This window comes from Mobula hypostoma, chromosome 7, assembly GCF_963921235.1.
Source record: "Mobula hypostoma chromosome 7, sMobHyp1.1, whole genome shotgun sequence".
NCBI lineage: Eukaryota > Metazoa > Chordata > Chondrichthyes > Myliobatiformes > Myliobatidae > Mobula > Mobula hypostoma.
In genome coordinates, this window is record NC_086103.1 from 189510697 (window position 1) to 189529168 (window position 18472).

The 18472-nt window shown below is 44.2% G+C and overlaps 1 protein-coding gene across 1 annotated transcript in view; it reads right to left on the bottom strand.

The window, feature by feature from the left end:
* Positions 1-17027, bottom strand: part of LOC134349859 (protocadherin-16-like) — a 500217-nt gene extending 483190 nt beyond the window's left edge. The window contains exon 1 of the mRNA XM_063054823.1: positions 16814-17027. The gene's annotated coding sequence lies outside the window, so the exon portion shown is untranslated. The remainder of the gene's footprint in view (positions 1-16813) is intronic.
* Between the last annotated feature and the right edge of the window lie 1445 nt (positions 17028-18472).

The window sequence follows — 18472 nt, forward strand, 5'->3', positions numbered from 1 at the left end:
TATGCCAATAATTTTCCCGTAATAGCATGGGCTCTTAACTCAGTAAGAAGCCTCATGTGTGACACCTTGTCAAAGGCCTTCTGAAAATCCAAATACACAACATCCACTACATACCCTTTATCTATCCTACTTGTAATCTCCTCCCAGAATTCTAACAGGCTCATCAGGCAGGATTTTCCCTGAAGGAAACCATGCTGACTTTGTCCTATCTTGTCCTGTGTCACCAAGTACTTCATAACCTCATCCTTAACAATTGACTCCAACATCTTCCCAACCACTGAGGTCAGGCTAACTGGTCTATAATTTCCTTTCTGCTGCCTTCCTCCATTTTTAAAGAGTGGAGTGACCATGCCAGAGTCCAATGATTTTTGAAAGATCATCTCTAATGCCACCACAATTTCTACACACCACCAAAGATTATGGGGAGAAGGCCGGGGAATGGGGTTGAGGAGGGGGAAAAAGGATCAGCCATGATTGAATGGTGGAATAGTCTCGATGTGCTATATGGCCTAATTCTGCCCCTATGTCTTATAGTCTTAAAAAAATGACCTTTCAAAAATCTATTTCTCTCTCATACCACTGTAATATCCTTTACTCCACTAAAATATTGCTACATCAGACCTTACTTTCTCCCTATAAATTTCAAGTTGAACACAATCATATTGCGATTACTACCCTCTAAGGGTTATTTTAACTTAAGCTCCCTAATCACCCCCGTATCATTACATAACATCCAATCCAGTATAGCTGATCCCCTAGTAGACTCAACGACAAATTGCTCTAAAAAGCCATCTTGTAGACATTTAACAAATTCATTCTCTTGAGATCCATTTCTAACCTGATTTTCCCAATCGACTTGCATGTTAAAATCTTCCATGATTATTGTAACATTGCCCTTTTGTCACGCCTTTTCTATTTCCCAATGTAATCTGCAGTCCACATCCCAGCTACTGTTGGGAGGCCTGTATATAACTGCCATCAGGGCCCTTTTATGACTGCCATCAGTTTCTTAACTCAGCCCACAAGGATTCAACATCTTCTGATCCTTTGTAACATTCTTCTTCTGATTTGATGCCATTCTTTATCAGCAGAGCCACGCCACCCTCTCTAACTACCATCCTATCCTTCCAGTACAAAGTTGTAGCCTTGAATATTCAGCTTCCAACTACAACCATCCTTCAGCCATGATTCAGTGATGGCTACAACATCATACCTGACTATCTTTAATAGTGAAACAAGATCAACCACCTTATCTCTTATACTCCGTGCATTGAGCTATAACACTTTAAATACTGTATTTGCTCTCCTTTTTGATTCTGCATCCCTAATGCACTGATACTCACACTGCTGGCTGCAATGTTGTCCTATCATCTGCCTGCCATTCCTGACAGTCTAACTGCATGTTATTTTTGCTTTTTTACCATCCGTGCTATCCTGATTCCCTTCACTCCAGTTCCCACTCCCTAACAAGTTAGTTTAAACCCTCCTCAACAGCTCTAACAAACCTGACCACAAGAATATTTGTTCCCCTTGTGCTCAGGTGCAACCCGTCACTTTTGAACAGGTCATATCTCCTCCAGAAGAGATCCCAATGATCTACGAACTTAAAGCCTTGCCCCTACATCAGCTTCTCAGCCATGTATTCACTTGTTAAATCATCCTGTTTCTATCCTCACTGGTCCATTGCATACCTACAGTAGGTGCCCAAGCATTCATAGTCCAAGTCCTATGTTGGTTTGACTTTCAAAATGCACCATGTCATACTTATTTATATGGAAATCTCACTGGATTGTCTCACTGGCAATCCAGAAATTATTACCTGGGAATTTCTGTTTCTCAGCTTTCTATCTAGCTCTCTAAATTCTCTTTTCATGACCTCTTTGTTTTTCCTTCCTATGTCATTGGTACCAATATTTACCAAGACATCTGGCTGCTCTCCCTCCCTCTCCATGTATACAATATTCTCAATGCAGGAACACAACTGTTGTCATCGATTTTTACAAATAAAGCAATAGGCCCCCTGGACGACCTCAAATTTACAAATGTTGTACTCCATCTGCCAGACCTACATTCGTTTGCTTGGAGATAGGAAGTAGAGGATAGCGGTTGAGGGTTGTTTTTCAGAATGAAAGCCAGTGTCTACCAGTGTGTCACAAGGGTTGGTGCTGGAACCCTTGTTATTCATTATGTATATAAATGGTTTGGATGTGTTTGCACATCTTGATCAGCAGGTTTGCAGATGACACAAAATTAGGAAGTGTCACTAACGGTGAAGGAGGTTATTGCAGATTACAGGGGGATCTGGATAAGATAGGAAAGTGGGCCAAGGAAAGACAAATAGATTTCAATATAGATAAGTATGACATGATGTATTTTTGAAAGTCAAACCAATATAGGACTTGGTCTATGAATGCTTGGGCACTTACTGTAGGTATGCAATGGACCAAAAGAACCTAAGAGAACAAGTGCAAAGTTTGTTGAAAGCAGCATCACAAGTAGACAGAGTGGTGAAAAAGATGCACAGGACACAGGCCTTCATCAGTCAGGGCACTGAGTGTCAGATTTGGGACATGATGTTACAGTTACACAAGACATTGATGAAGCTGCACTTATAGGACCGTACAGTTTTGGTCACCCCGTCTTTTTGTTGCCTATTATAGAACAATCCTTGTTGCAAACATATTTGGACACCACTGCCCAACTTCTTCTCCATTACATCAGCTACATTTCCTTCCAACCTGTCTCATGTAAGGACTACCTTTGTTTTTCCCCACCTATGCCACATCTGTTTGTATCTGTCCTCCTCCTTCAAGAAACATAGCTCCCCCTTTGCGATGATTAGCAGAAACCTCACTCACTTTCTCTTCATTTCTTACACTTCTGCTCTCATCCCACTGCCCCCCTAGGGGTTCCCGTGTACTGTTCACATCCAGTCCATTTCCACAAGCTGCAATGTAATCCCATAACCAGTCACGCCTTTCCCTCCATAACTCAATGCCAAAATAAACCACTCTTTATTCAGAGTTATTATTTGTGTGTCAACATCAATAGAAAGGATGTGATACTAAGGCTTTATAAAGCTTTGGTCAGATTGCACGTTGACTATTGTGAGCACTTTTAGCCCCTTATCTAATAAAGGATGTGTTGGCTTTGGAGAGGGTCCAGAAGAGGTTCATAAGAATTATCCCAGAAATGAAAGGGTTAACATTTGAGGAGAGTTTTATGGCTCTGGGCCTGTACTCACTGGAGTTTTGAAGGATGAGGGGGCATCGCATTGAAACCAATTGAATAAGAAAGGCCTAGATGGAGTGGATGTGGAGAAGATGTTTCCTATATGTCAAGGATTAGAGGGCACAGCCTCAGAATAGAGGAATGTCCATTTAGAACAGAGATAAGGAGGACTTCCTAACCGGAAGAGCACAATTTGTGCAAATTGGTAATAACATATCCTCCTCGCTGACGATCAACACTGGCGCACCTCAGGGGCGTGTGCTTAACCCACTGCTCTACTCTCTATATACACATGACTGTGTGGCTAGGCATAGCTCAAATACCATCTATAAATTTGCTGATAGAATTGTTGAATTTGAAGGATTGATAGATAGATAGAATTTGCTGATTGTTGGTAGAATCTCAGGTGGTGACGAGAGGGCGTACAGGAGTGAGATATGCCAACTAGTGGAGTGGTGCCACAGCAACAATCTGGCACTCAATGTCAGTAAGAAAAAAGAGCTGATTGTGGACTTCAGGAAGGGTAGGATGAAGGAACACATATCAATCCTCATAGAGGGATAAGAAGTGGAGAGAGTGAGCAAGTTCCTGGGTGTCAAGATCTCTGAGGATCTAACCTGGTCCCAACATATTGATGTAGTTATAAAGAAGTCAAGACGGCGGCTATACCTTAATAGTAGTTTGAAGAGGTTTGGTATGTCAACAAATACACTCAAAAACTTCTATAGTTGTACCGTGGAGAGCATTCTGACAGGCTGCATCACTGTCTGGTATGGTGGCGGGGGAGGGCTACTGCACAGGATCGAAAGAAGCTGCAGAAGGTTGTAAATCTAGTCAGCTCCATCTTGGGTACTAGCCTACAAAGTACCCAGGACATCTTTAAGGAGCGGTGTCTCAGAAATGCAGTGTTCATTATTAAGAACCTCCAGCACCCAGGACTTGCCCTACGAAATTATGTATTGCATTGAACTGCTGCTGCTAATTTAACAAATTTCACTTCACATGCTGGTGATAATAAACCTGATTCAGATTTTGATTCTGAATTTCTTTAGCCAGAGGGCAGAGAAATCTGTGGAATTAATTGCCATGGATGACTGTGGAGACCTAGTCATTGGATATATTTAAGGGAGGGTAAACGTCGACTCAGACCATGCGAGACCTGCGTCTGGCATTTTCATGCCTTACAAGGTGCAGATTGGAAGTCTGTGTGGGGCGCCACTCCTCGCACAGACTAGAGCAATGTGTGATTAAGTACCTTGCTCAAGGGCACAAACACACTGCCACAGCTGAGAATCAAACTACGACCTTGAGGTAACTAGACAAACGCCTTAACCACTTGGCCACGTGCCCAAACATATTTAAAGCGGGAGGTTATTAGGTTCTTGATTAGTCAGGGTGTCAAAGGTTACAGGGAAAAGGCAGGAGAATACGGTTGAGAGGGATAATAAACCAGCCATGATGGAATGGGAGTGCAGACTCAATGGGGCAAATGGCCTAATCCTACTCCAAAGTCTTATTGTTTTATGGGCTTCTGAAAGAGAGAGCTGGTTCACTCTGGCTTTTCCTCCATGATATCAGAAGAAGGGATGTTGATGAAAGAAAAATCAATTCCATTCATAACTCCTCAGTAAATGAAGCAGTTCTTCCCTGGGCAAGGCTGAAGAATCTCTGGCAATGACTATGTTCAACAGGAACACACTCTTACAATTGTATTTCTATGCTATATTGACTGTCGTGTTGTACATACTATTTATTACAAATTTCTATAAATTGCACATTACACATTTAGATGGAGGTTATTGGGGTCTCCCTACCTTCTGTCCAAGACCTCTTTCAGAGTCGATGCCTCCAGAAGACACGGTACATCATTAAAGACCCCTCACACCCTCTCCATGAACTGTTTGTTCTTCTGCCATCAGGCAAACGTTACAGGAGCATCAAAACTAAAACCACAAGGCTACTAAACAGCTTCCTCCCACAGGCAGTCAGACTGCTAAATAGCTGCTCCACCTGACTCTGCTTTGGACACTTTTAACTTGCACTGGACACTTATAACTGATTTAACTGACATGTGGCTGTTATGTTTTACTATTTTATTGTTATGTTTATTATTTAGTGTTGCGTTTGTTATGTTATGATTGCACTGCCCCTGAGAAGCGCTGTCTCATTCTGCCCTGCAGAGCTGATGTATGGTTAGAATGACAATAAAGTTTTTTGAATCTTGAATCTTGAATCTTTGCATCTTTGAATCTTGACTTAATGTAAAGATTTTTACTCTTCATGTATGTGAAGGATGTAAGAAATAAAATCAATTCAATTTAATTTTATACCATACCCTTGGCATAGACAGGGTAGATAGTCAATAACCTATGTGCCATATATGCCAGGCAACGGCTATGTCCGACAGGAGGGTGTTTAACAGCCTACCCTTTGAGTAGATAGGATAGATAGACAGAGTCTCTTTCTTAGGATAGAGATGTCCAATATTAGAGGGTATAACTCAGGTGACAGGGTGGAGATACATCTCTACCAAAGGAAGTGTAAGGTGTTCCTTCCCTCCACTAGCCTGTAGGTCACCCTTGAACATGTAGCACCTGCTTAGCCCCGATCAGGATCATATGAAGCCAAGGGAGCAGGTGGTGGATGGTTGTATGAGCAGCTGGTGCTTATCGCAAGTCCTGGTAATGTAACGAATGATGCTAGGCAGACAGTCTCTGAAGAATATTGATAATGGCTGAGGTCACCCATCTTGTAAATACATTGCCCAGAGGAAGGCAATGGCAAACCCCTTCTGTGGAAAAATTATAGTCATGGAAAGACCATGATCGCTCACATCATTCAATACAGCACATGACAAACCAAACAATAACTTTAAGGTGTGAAGAGGAAAGTTTAAAGGAGATGTGCAGACTAAGTTTTGTTTTTTGGATACAGGGTTTTTTTTATAGGATATGACGGATAAGCAGGAATCGGGTACTAGGATGGCCATAGATGGGAGGATAAAGTGTAGATTAGGGTATGCGTGTGTGTATGATAGGGTGAAGGGATTTAGAATGTATGTGTATTGCACATTCCGGAGCAGAAGCTGGTGGTAATGAACCATTAAGCTGGGTGCCAACTGCCGTAAAACAAGACGGAGAAGAAGTGAAAGAAGTTTTGTTTTTGTTACCTAGAGAGGGGGTGCACAGAATATACTGCTAGCGGTGGTGGTGGAAGCAGATATGTTAATGGAATTAGAAGCTTTCAGACAGACACATAAACATACAGGAGGGATTCAGATCTTGTGCAGCAGGTGAAATTAGTTTCATTTGCAATGAAGTCAAATTTATTGTCATGTGCACATCAGCACAGATATCGTAGGCTGCAGTCCCTGTTCCTTTGCTGTACTGTTGTATGTCAATATTCAATTTGATGGCCACTGCAAGGTCTATAAGACCATAAGACCAAAAGACATAGGAGCAGAATTAGGCCATTCAGCACATTGAGCCTACTCCACCATTCCATCATGGCTGATCCCAGATCCCACTCAGCTCCATACACCTGCCTTCTCACCATATCCTTTGATGACCTGACCAATCAGGAAATTATCAATCTCCACTTTAAATATACCCACAGATATAGCCTCCACCGCAGTCTGTGGCAGAGCATGCCACAAATTTATTACTCTCTAGCTAAAAAATCCTCCTTACCACTGTTCTAAAAGGTCACCTCTCAATTTTGAGGCTGTGCGCTTTGGTTCTAAATACCCCCACCACAGAAAACATCCTCACCACATACACCCTATCCAATCCTTTCAACATTTAATAGGTTTCAATGAGATCTCGAGGATCTTCTAAATTCCAGTGAGTACAGGCCCAAAGCTGCCAAACACCCCTCATATGTTAACCCCTTTATTTCCAGAATCATCCTCATGAACCTCTCTAGACTCTCTTCAATGACAAAACATCCTTTCCGAGATATGAGGCCCAATACTGTTGACAATACTCCAAATGCAGCCTGACTAGTAAAGCCTTAACATTATAACATATAACAATTATAATTACAGCATGGAAACAGGCCATCTCGGCCCTTCTAGTCTGTGCGGATCTATTCTGTTCCCCTTGAACTAAATGCCAACAATGCATTTGCCTTCTTTACCACAGATTCAATCTGTAAATTAACCATTTGGAGGTCTTGCCCGAGGACTTCTAAGACTCCTTTAATGTTTGCATTTCCTCTGTATTTTCATAATAGCCTGCACTTCTGTTCCTTTTACCAAAATGCATTATCATACATTTCTCAACACCGTATTCCAGCTGCCACGTTTTTGCCCATTCTTACAATTTGTCTAAGTCCGACTGCAATCACATTGCTTCCTCAGCACTACCTACCCCTCCACCTATCTTCGTATCATCTGCAAACTTTGCCACAAATCCATCAGTTCCATTATCTAAAAGCTTGAGCATGTAGGTATTAAGAAAGAGGATGTGCTGATGGTTTCCAAAGGCTCCAAATTGGATAAGTCACCGGGATCAGAAGAGATGTACTCTAGGCTACTGTGGGAGGCAAGGGAGGAGATTGCTGAGCCTCTGGCAATGATCTTTGCATCATCAATGAGAATGGGTTAAGTTCCAGAGGATTGGAGGGTTGCAGATGTTGGTTCCATTCTTCAAGAAAGGGAGTAGGGATAGCCCAGGAAATTATAAACCAGTGAGTTTTACTTCAGTGGTTGGTAAGTTGATGGGGAAGAACCTGAGAGGCAGGATTTATAAACATTGGGAGAGGCATAATATGATTAGGAATAGTCAGCATGGCTTTGTCAAAGGCAGGTCATACCTTACAAGCCTGATTGAATTTTTTGAGGATGTGATTAAACACATTGATGAAGGAAGAGCAGTAGATGTAGCGTATATGGATTTCAGCAAGGCATTTGTAAGGTACCCCATGCAAGGCTTATTGAGAAAGTAAGGAGGCATGGGATCCAAGGGGACATTGCTTTGTGGATCCAGAACTGGCTTGCTAACAGAAGGCAAAGAATGGTTGTAGATGGGTTATATTCTGCATGGAGGACGGTCACCAGTGGAGTGCGTCAGGGATCTGTTCTGGGACCCTTACTCTTTGTGATTTTTATAAATGACCTGTATGAGGAAGTGGAAGGATGGGTTACTAAGTTTGATGATGGCACAAAGGTTGGAGGTGTTGTGGATAGTGTGGAGGTCTGTCAGAGGTTACAGCGGAACATTGATAGGATGCAAAACTGGGCTGAGAAGTGGCAGATGGAGTTCAACCTAGATAAGTGTGAAGTGGTTCATTTTGGTAAGTCAAATATGATGACAGAATATAGTATTAATGGTAAGACTCTTGGCAGGGTGAAGGATCAGGGGGATCTTGGGGTCTGAGTCCCAAGGGTGCTGCATAGGTTGACTCTGTGGTTAAGAAGGCATACGGTGCATTGGCCTTCATCAATTGTGGGATTGAGTTTAGGAGCTGAGAGGTAATGTTGCAGCTATATAGGACCCTGGTCAGACCCCACTTGGAGTACTGTGCTCAGTTCTGGTCACCTCACTATAGGAAGGATGTGGAACCATAGAAAGGGTGCAGAAGAGGTTTACAAGGATGTTGCCTGGGAGCATGCCTGATGAGAATAGGTTGAGTGAACTCAGCCTTCTTCCCTTGGAGCGATGGAGGATGAGAGGTGACCTGATAGAGGTGTACAAGATGATGAGAGGCATTGATCATGTGGATAGTCAGAGGCCTTTTCCCAGGGCTGAAATGGCTAGCATGAGAGGGCACAGTTTTTAATGTGCTTGGAAGTAGGTACAGAGGAGATATCAGGGGTAGGTTTTTTTATGCAGAAATTGGTGAGTGCGTGGAATGGGCTGTCGGCGACGGTTGTGCAGGCGGATACAATAGAGTCTTTTAAGAGACTCCTGGACAGGTATATTGAGCTCAGAAAAATGGAGGGCTATGGGTAACCCTAGGTAATTTCTCAGGTAAGGATATGTTTGGCACCACTTTGTATTGTGCTGTAGGTTTTCTATGTTTCTATGTTTCTAAATCACTGACAAACGATGTGAAAAGTAGCGGTCCCAAAACTGACTCCTGACAAACACCACTAGTCACTGGCAATCAACCAGAAAAGGCCCCTTTTATTCCCACTCACTGCTTCCTGCCTGTCAAGCCTTTCCTCCATCCATGCCAATATCTTTCCTGTAATGCCACAGGATTTTATCTTGTTAAGCAGCCTCATGTGAGGAACCTTATCAAATGCCTTTTGAAAATTGAAGTAAATGATATTCACTGCCTCTCCTTTGTCTACCCTGCTTGTTACTTCCTTGAAGAACTCTTATTAGATTTGTCAGGCAAGATTTCCCTTCACAGACACCATGCTGACTTTGACTTATTATTAGCCTCCAAATACCCCAAAACTTCATCCTTAACAATAGACCAACACTTTCCCAGCCACTGAGGTTAGGCAAACTAGACTATAATATCCTTTCATTTGCCTTCTTCCCTTAAAGAGTAGAGTCACATTTGCATTTTTGCAGTCCTCCGGAACCATGCCAGAATCAAGAGATTCATAGACCATAAGACCATAAGACATAGCAGCACAATTAAGGCGTTTCAACCCATTGAGTCTATTCCACCATTCTATCATGGCTGATCCCAGATCCCATTCAACCCCATACACATGCCTTCTCGCCATTACCTTTGATGCCCTCACCAATGAGGAAATGATCAACTTCTGCCTTAAATATACCCATGGACTTGGACTCCACCACAGTCTGTGGCAGCGAATTCTACAGATTCATTGCTCTCTGGCTAAAAAAACTCCTCCTTACCTCTGTTCTGAAAGGTCACTCCTTAATTTTGAGGCTGTGCCCTCTAGTTCTGGATACACCACCATAGGAAACATTCTCTCCACATCCACCCTATCTAGTCCTTTCAATATTCGGTAGGTTTCAATGAGATTCCACACAGTTTTCTAAATTCTAGTGAGTACAGGCCCAAAGATGCCAAATACTCTTCTTATGGAGGCGGAGCAAAGTTAAGATGGCACTAAACAGCGACTCCTTTGCTTGCATGTTCGTAACCAGCTCTATTTCTATCTTTGATATCTATTTTTTTCCTTTTCAAGATTCTTTTGGAGACCCTGACCTGGAGTTACACTCTGACTTCAGTTCTTTGCGGGAAAGGGACCTGCTCTCAGGGCCTCACGACTGGCTACTTTTTGATATGCCAAGGACGTGGCCTGGAAGACTAGTGCGCCTTCAGGATGCCAGTTTTTCGTGGCTCTGGAGACAGGCTAATTCAAGGCTGGTGCCCTCAATGTCGTCGGGAGCCATGTGTCCAGACTCAATTCTCTGGTCGCAGAACTCGGAAAGTGCGATGTAACAGACTTTTAACATCACAAATCAGCGAGTTGTTTATGCCTCCTCTCTTGCTGTGAAATGGAGATATTTCTTTTTCCCTTATTATGGAGAGAGATAGCCTGTGGTTTGTTGAATTACCAGGTGAACGAGTAGTCTTTGGGGAACAGCAAGGCTGTGTCTTTAGTGATGCTTTGCTGCATGTTTGAGTGCTTGGTGGAAGGCCCAAAACTGTTGACATAGAAACATAGAAAATAGGTGCAGGAGTAGACCATTCAGCCCCTCGAGCCTGCACCACCATTCAGTATGATTATGGCTGATCATCCAACTCAGAACCTTGTACCAGCCTTCCCTCCATACCCCCTGATCCCTTTAGCCACAAGGGCCATATCTAACTCCCTCTTAAATATAGCCAATGAACTGGCCTCAACTGTTTCCTGTGGCAGAGAATTCCACAGATTCACTACTCTCTGCGTGAAGACGTTTTTCCTAATCTCAGTCCTAAAAGGCTTCCCCTTTATCCTCAAACTGTCACCCCTCGTTCTGGACTTCCCCAACATTGGGAACAATTTTTCTGCATCTAGCCTGTCCAATCCCTTTAGGATTTTATATGTTTCAATAAGATCCCCCCTCAATCTTCGAAATTCCAACGAGTATAAGCCCAGTTCATCCAGTCTTTCATCATATGAAAGTCCTGCCATCCCAGGAATCAATCTGATGAACCTTCTTTGTACACCGTCTATGGCAAGGATGTCTTTCCTCAGATTAGGGGACCAAAACTGCACACAGTACTCCAGGTGTGGTCTCACCAAGGCCTTGTACAACTGCAGTAGTACCTCCCTGCTCCTGTACTCGAATCCTATTGCTATGAATGCCAGCATACCATTCGCCTTTTTCACCGCCTGCTGTACCTGCATGCCCACTTTCAATGACTGGTGTATAATGACACCCAGGTCTCGTTGCACCTCCTCTTTTCCTAATCAGCCACCATTCAGATAATAATCTGTTTTCCTGTTTTTGCCACCAAAGTGGATAACCTCACATTTATCCACATTAAATTGCATCTGCCATGAATTTGCCCACTCACCTAACCTATCCAAGTCACCCTGCATCCTCTTAGCATCCTCCTCACAGCTAACACTGCCGCCCAGCTTCGTGTCATCCGCAAACTTGGAGATGCTGCATTTAATTCCGTCATCTAAGTCATTAATATATATTGTAAACAACTGGGGTCTCAGCTTTGAGCTTTACAGTACCCCACTAGTCACTGCCTGCCATTCTGAAAAGGTCCCGTTTATTCCCACTCTTTGCTTCCTGTCTGCCAACTAATTCTCTATTCACATCAATACCTTACCCCCAATACCGTGTGCTTTAAGTTTGCACACTAATCTCCTGTGTGGGATCTTGTCAAAAGCCTTTTGAAAATCCAAATATACCACATCCACTGGTTCTCCCCTATCCACTCTACTAGTTACATCCTCAAAAAATTCTATGAGATTCGTCAGACATGATTTTCCTTTCACAAATCCATGCTGACTTTGTCTGATGATTTCACCGCTTTCCAAATGTGCTGTTATCACATCTTTGATAACTGACTCTAGCATTTTCCCCACCACCGATGTTACGCTAACCGGTCTATAGTTCCCCAGTTTCTCTCTCCCTCCTTTATAAAAAAGTGGGGTTACATTAGCCACCCTCCAATCATTAGGAACTAGTCCAGAATCTGAAGAGTTCTGAAAAATTATCATTAATGCATCCACTATTTCTTGGGCTACTTCCTTAAGCAGATCTGGGATGACAATACTCCAAGTGCAGCCTGACTAGTGTCTTATAAAGGCTCAGCATTATCTCCTTGCTTTTAGGTTCTATTTCCCTTGAAATAAAAGCCAACATTGCATTTACCTTCTTTACCACAGACTCAACCTGTAAATTAACCTTCTAGAGTCTTGCATGAGGACTCCTAAGTCCCTCTCCCCCTCTGATGTTTGAAACTTCTCCCCATTTAGATAATAGTCCACACTACTGTTCTTTTTAAAGATCATGACCAATACATCTGTCATTTATTCAGCAACCTCTCTCAGGACTCTGGGATATTGCCCAACTGGCCCAGGTTAAGACCTTTGAGATTACCTAGCACTTTTGCCTTTGTAATAGCAATGGCACTCACTCCTGCTCCCTGACACTCACAAACCTCTGACAAACTGCTAGTGTCTTCCTTAGTGAAGACTGATGCAAAGTATTCATTAAGGTCATCTGCCATTTCTTTGTCCCCCATTACTAATTCACTGACATCATTTTCCAGAGGTCCAATATTAACTCTCACCTCCCTTTTACTCTTTATATAACTGAAAAAACTTTCAGTATCCTACTTTATAGTATTGGCTAGTTTGCCCTCACATTTCATTTCTTCCCTTCTTATAGCTTTTTTAGTTGTCTTTTGTTGGATTTTTAAAAGTTCCCTATCATCCAACTTCCCACTCACTTTTGCTAACTTGTATGCTCTTTCCTTGGCTTTTATGCAGTCTTTAACTTCCCTTGTCAGCCACAGTTACCTAGTCATGCCATTTGAAAACAACTTCTTCTGTGAGACGTATTTATCCTTTGGCTTGTGAACTATTCCCAGAAACTTCAGCCACTTCTGCTCTGCCATCATCCCCACCAGTATCCTCCTCCAATCCATCTGAGCAAGCTCCTCTCTCATGCTTCTGTAAGTCCCTTTATCCTATTGTGATACTGAAACATGTGACTTATGCTTCTTCCTCTCAAACTGCAGAATGAATTCAATCTTATTATGATCACTGCCTCGTAATGTAATTGTTCCTTTACGTTAAGCTCTTTAGTAAGATCTGCATTATTGCACAACACCCAATCTAAGATAGCCTTTCCTCAAGTAGGCTCAAGCACAAGCTGCTCTAAAAAGCCAACTTGTAGGCATTCAACAAATTCTCTCTCTTGCCATCTGGCACCAACCTGATTTCTCCAATCCCCTTACATATTGAAGTCCTCCATTACAATTGTGAAAATACCCTTATTACATGCCTTTTCCAGCTCCCTTTGCAATGTCAAACCCACATCTTGGCAACTATTTGGAGGCCTATATATGATTCTCATATTTTTTTTACCCTTACAGTTTCTTAACTCCAACCCCCAAAGATTCAACATTCTCTGACCTTAAGCCATCTCTTTCTAAAGATGTAATTTCATCTCTTACTAACAGAACCACACCACCACCTTTGCCTTTCTGCCTGTTCTTTCCAAACCAACTGCATCAGTGGTTGGGAAGTTGTTGGAATCACTTGTTAGGGATGAGATTACGGAATACCCGAAGGCACATAACAAGATAGGCCAAAGCCAGCATGGTTTCCTGAAAGGAAACTCCTGCCTGACTCACCTACTGCAATTTTTTGAGGACATTACAAGCAGGGTAGACAAAGGAGATGCAATAGATGTGGTGTGCTTGGATTTTCAGAAGGCCCTGAACGAGGTGCCACACATGAGGCTGCTTAGCGAAATAAGAACCCATTGAATTACAGGGAAGTTACCAGCATGAGTGGAGTATTTACAGATCGTCATAAAACAGAGTGGGAATAAAGGGATCCTATTCTAGCTGGCTGCCGGTTGCTAGTGGAGTTCCACAGGGGTCAGTGTTGGGCCTGCTGCTTTTTACAATGTATAACAATGATTTGGACTATGGCATTAATGGATTTGTGGCTAGATTTGCCAATGATACAAAGGTAGGTGGAGGAGCGGGTAGTGTTCAGGAAACAGAGAGCCTGCAGGGAGACTTAGATCATTTAGGAGAATGGACAAAGAAGTGGCAAATGAAATACAATGTTGGAAAGTGTATGGTGATATACTTTGGTGGAAGAAATAAATGGGCAGACTATTATTTAGATGGGGAGAGAATTCAAAATGCAGAGTCACAAAGGGACTTGGGAGCCCTAAAGGTTAACCTCCAGGGTGAGTCGGTGGTGCAGAAGGCGAATGCAATGTTGGCATTCATTTCTAGAGGTATAGAATACAAGAGCAGGGATGTGATGTTGAGACTCTATAAGGCACTCATGAGAACACACTTGGAGTATTGTGTGTAGTTTTTGGTTCCTTATTTTAGGAAGGATATACTGACATTGGAGAGGGTTCAGCGAAGATTCACGAGAATGATTCCAGGAATGAAAGGGTTACCATATGAGAAATGTATGACAGCTCTTGGGCTGTATTCTCTGGAGTTCAGGAGAATGAGGGGGGATCTCATTGAAACATTCCGAATCTTAAAAGGCCTGAACAGATTAGTTATTGCAAAGTTTCTTATGGTAGAGGAATCTAGGACAAGAGGGTACGACTTCAAGATTGAAGGACGTCCATTTAGAACAGAGACGCAGAGAACTTACCTTAGTCAGAGGGTGGTAAATCTGTGGAATTTGTTGCCACAAGTGGCTGTGGAGGCCAAGTCATTGGGTGTATTTAAGGCAGAGATAGATAGGTTCTTGATCAGCCAGGGCATCAAAGTGTATGGGGAGAAGGCAGGGGAGTGGGGATAACTGGAAGAATTGGATCAGCCCATGATTGAATGGCAGAGCAGACCCAACAGTCCGAATGGCCTAATTCTGCTCCTAAATCTTATGGTATTATATCCTTTTTATGTTAAGCTCCCAACTATGGCCTTCTTTCAGTCATACTGACCAATCTCGAATTGCACCACGAGTTATTCCGAATGCTATGTGCATTTAAATACAGCACCTTTAGTCCTGCATTCCTTGCCCTTTGAATTTTGCTTCTGTGGTAAAATTTAACTCTTTGTTCTGTCTGCATTTGTACCCAATCATTGGCTTGTCCTTCCTTACATTCATGTTACACCCTTCATCTACTTGTAAACCTCAGATCTCTCACACTGGTTCCCATCCATTAACCTGATGGAGATAGCCATTGATCAGAAACTAAATTGGACCTACTATATCAAAATAGCTCAGAGGCCAATTAGTTCATTATGAGAGCCCCAACCCATAAGAAGTAGACATTTGTACAGGTTCCTGGAAGGTCTGGAGCAGGAGTTCTTGACTGGGATTCCATGTACTCCTCAATTATTGGTACAGTCCCAACCTGGGGTCTACTGACCTTTCAATTAATGGTAGAGTCCCAGCCTGGGGTCCACCCTTCAGTTCATGGTAGGGTCCAAACCTGGGGTTCACGGACACCTCAGTTCATATTAGGGCTCAATGGCCTAAAAAAGGTTGGGAACCTCTGGTTTTGAGTGATAAGGATCAAATGTGGGCAAATCGTACTGGATTGGGTGGCAAACTGTGGAGGAAGATCATGTTAGTATAAACAAGTTGGGCTGAAGGGCCTGTTTCTGTGATCTATGACTTTCTGAATGACTCAAGGTAACATTCTTTTCCAACCTCTGCGAGGCATGGGAAGCATGATGGAACACTCTTTAACATATCTCCAAAATCACCCTACGCTCCAAACAAAGCAGCTCATTCCCCCATCATAAACTCGCATTCCTCCGCCACCAATATCGTCTAGAAATACCAGGAAGGTTTTGACAGCAACCCAGCTAACGAAGTACCATGGTGACAGGTGCAGGGGGACATCAGACTCTCCCCCAAGCCACACACCATCCTTACTTGGACACTTCCCTTCGCTGGATCATAATGCTGGAATTCTCAACCTAATGGCACTGTGGCAACTCCAGAAAACAGCTCGGGAGCAACACCAGCTATCTTCGCCAATGATATCCACATCTCATTAACATCTTCTATCAATATGTCACCATCTGTACTAAATGTTCGGGACTATCGCTGCTTCTGTTCGTCTTTCACATTTTACAATTTGGAGTTTGGCGTTTTTCGCTAACTTTGAATTTACGCCCTTTATTGGTATTCATGACAAAGCAGGAGCGGTGGTCCTAATCTCCCAGTCGGCAGATTCCACGACACGGCTCTCTGAAACTCTCTCTCTCTCGTTTTCCACTAATCTCCCTCGTTCTGAACCCTGCCCCGTCGTCTTCCTTTCTCTTCCACTCTTTGTGTTCACTCTCCCCATTTTCCTGACACTTTCCCTGTCTCCTCTCCTCCGCCGCACCTCTCCATTCCTTCCTCTCACCTTCCCCCTTTCAATCTCTCCGTTTTCTTGCTCATTTCCCATTTTCCCGTTCTTAATCTCCTCCCTTCTCCCGCTCCCCATTCTCCTCTCGACCTCTCTCCCTTCCGCGCCTACGCCCTCTGCTCACTCACCCAAATCCGGCCACCTTTCTCCGCGAGATGCCGCCGTGCCGCTCGCTGAGAAACACAGCGGTTCCCCGGGAGCTGGCTCCAGTGGATCCGACTCACATCCCGCTGCCGAGCGGAGACACAGCAGCGCCGGGGCCACAAACACGTCAACTCCGTCCGGCCCACTCCCCGCCCCCGATGGGACTCAGACAGACCCCAACCCAGGAGGAAAAAGGAGTAAACGGAAAGAAGGGGGAGGGGTGGAAACTCGATGGGGGGAATGAGGGGATATATATACATATTATATATATATATATATATATAGAGAGAGAGAGAGAGAGAGAGAGAGGTGATCAATGGGGAAGAGGGGGAGGGGAGAATGGTGTGGGGGAGGAAAAGGAGAACATGGTGCGGGGAGAGCGAGGGCAAGGGAGGAGAAGGAGAGAATGGTTCAGGGGAGGGGTAGTGGGATGAGAGTAGGAGAAAGGGGCAAGGGGAAGAGAGGGAGAAAATGGTGTGTGGGAGAGGCAGGGAAAAGAGAGGGAAAGAATGGTGAGGGGAGGAGAGGGAAGGAATGGTGCGGGAAGAGTGAGGGGGAGGAGAGGAAGAGGATGGTGAGGGGAGGAGAGGGAGAGGGTGGTGAGGAGAGAATGAGGGGGGAGAGGGAGAGAATGATGAGGGGAGAGTGAGGGGGAGAGGGAGAGAATGATGAGGGGAGAGTGAGGGGGAGGAGAGGGAGAGAATGGTATGTGAGGAGGAGAAAATTGTGCGAGAAAGAGCGAGCAGGAGGAGGGGGTATAATATAAAGCAGACGGAGGGAGAAGGAAAGGGAGAGAATGGTGCGGAGGGAGAGAGGGGAAGAGGTTGACAGTGAAGGGGAGAGGGAGGGAATGTTGCAGCTAAGAGTGAGGTAGGAGGAGAGGGGGAAGCGGAGAGAATAAGTGAATGTTGCGGATGAGGAGATGTAGAGAATGGTGCAGGTAGCTAGGGGAAGGAGAGAATGATGCAGGGAGAGATCAACAGAGGAGTGGGAGAGAATATAGCATGGAGAGAGTGAGGGGAGGAGGGTGGGAATAGTGCAGAGGGGGGAGTAGAGGGAAGAGGGAGGGAATGCTGCAGGAGAGAGCAAGGAGGAGATGAAGGACTGAGTGGTGCAGCAGAGAGGAAGGGGGAGGAAAGAATGGTGCAGGGTGAAAGTGAGGGGGAGGGGTTGGAGAGAATGGTGTGTGGAAGAGAGAGGGGGAGAAGAGAGGAAGAGAATGGTGTGGTGGGTGAGTGGAGAAGAGGAGAGGGAGAAATGGTGTGTGGGAGAGAGAGGGGGAGGTGAGGAACAGAATGTTGCAGGGGAAAGCAAGGGGAGGAAACAGAGAATGGTGTGAGGAGAGGGAGAGAATGGTATGGAGAGAGCACAAGGGAGGAAGAAATGGAGAGAATGTTGCAGGGGAGAGCAGGACAAGGAGAGGGTGGGAATGGTCCGGGGGTGAGCGAGGGGAGGGAGTTGGAATGAATGGTGCTGCTGGATGGCGATGGGGTAGGAGAGAGGGGAATGGCATGTGTAAGAGTGGGGAGGAGAGGGAAGAATGGTGTGAGGGAGAGTGAAGGGGAGGAGAGGGAGAAATGGTGTGAGGGAGCGAGAGGGAGAGAATGGTGTGGACTAAAGTGAGGGGAGGACGGAGAGAATAT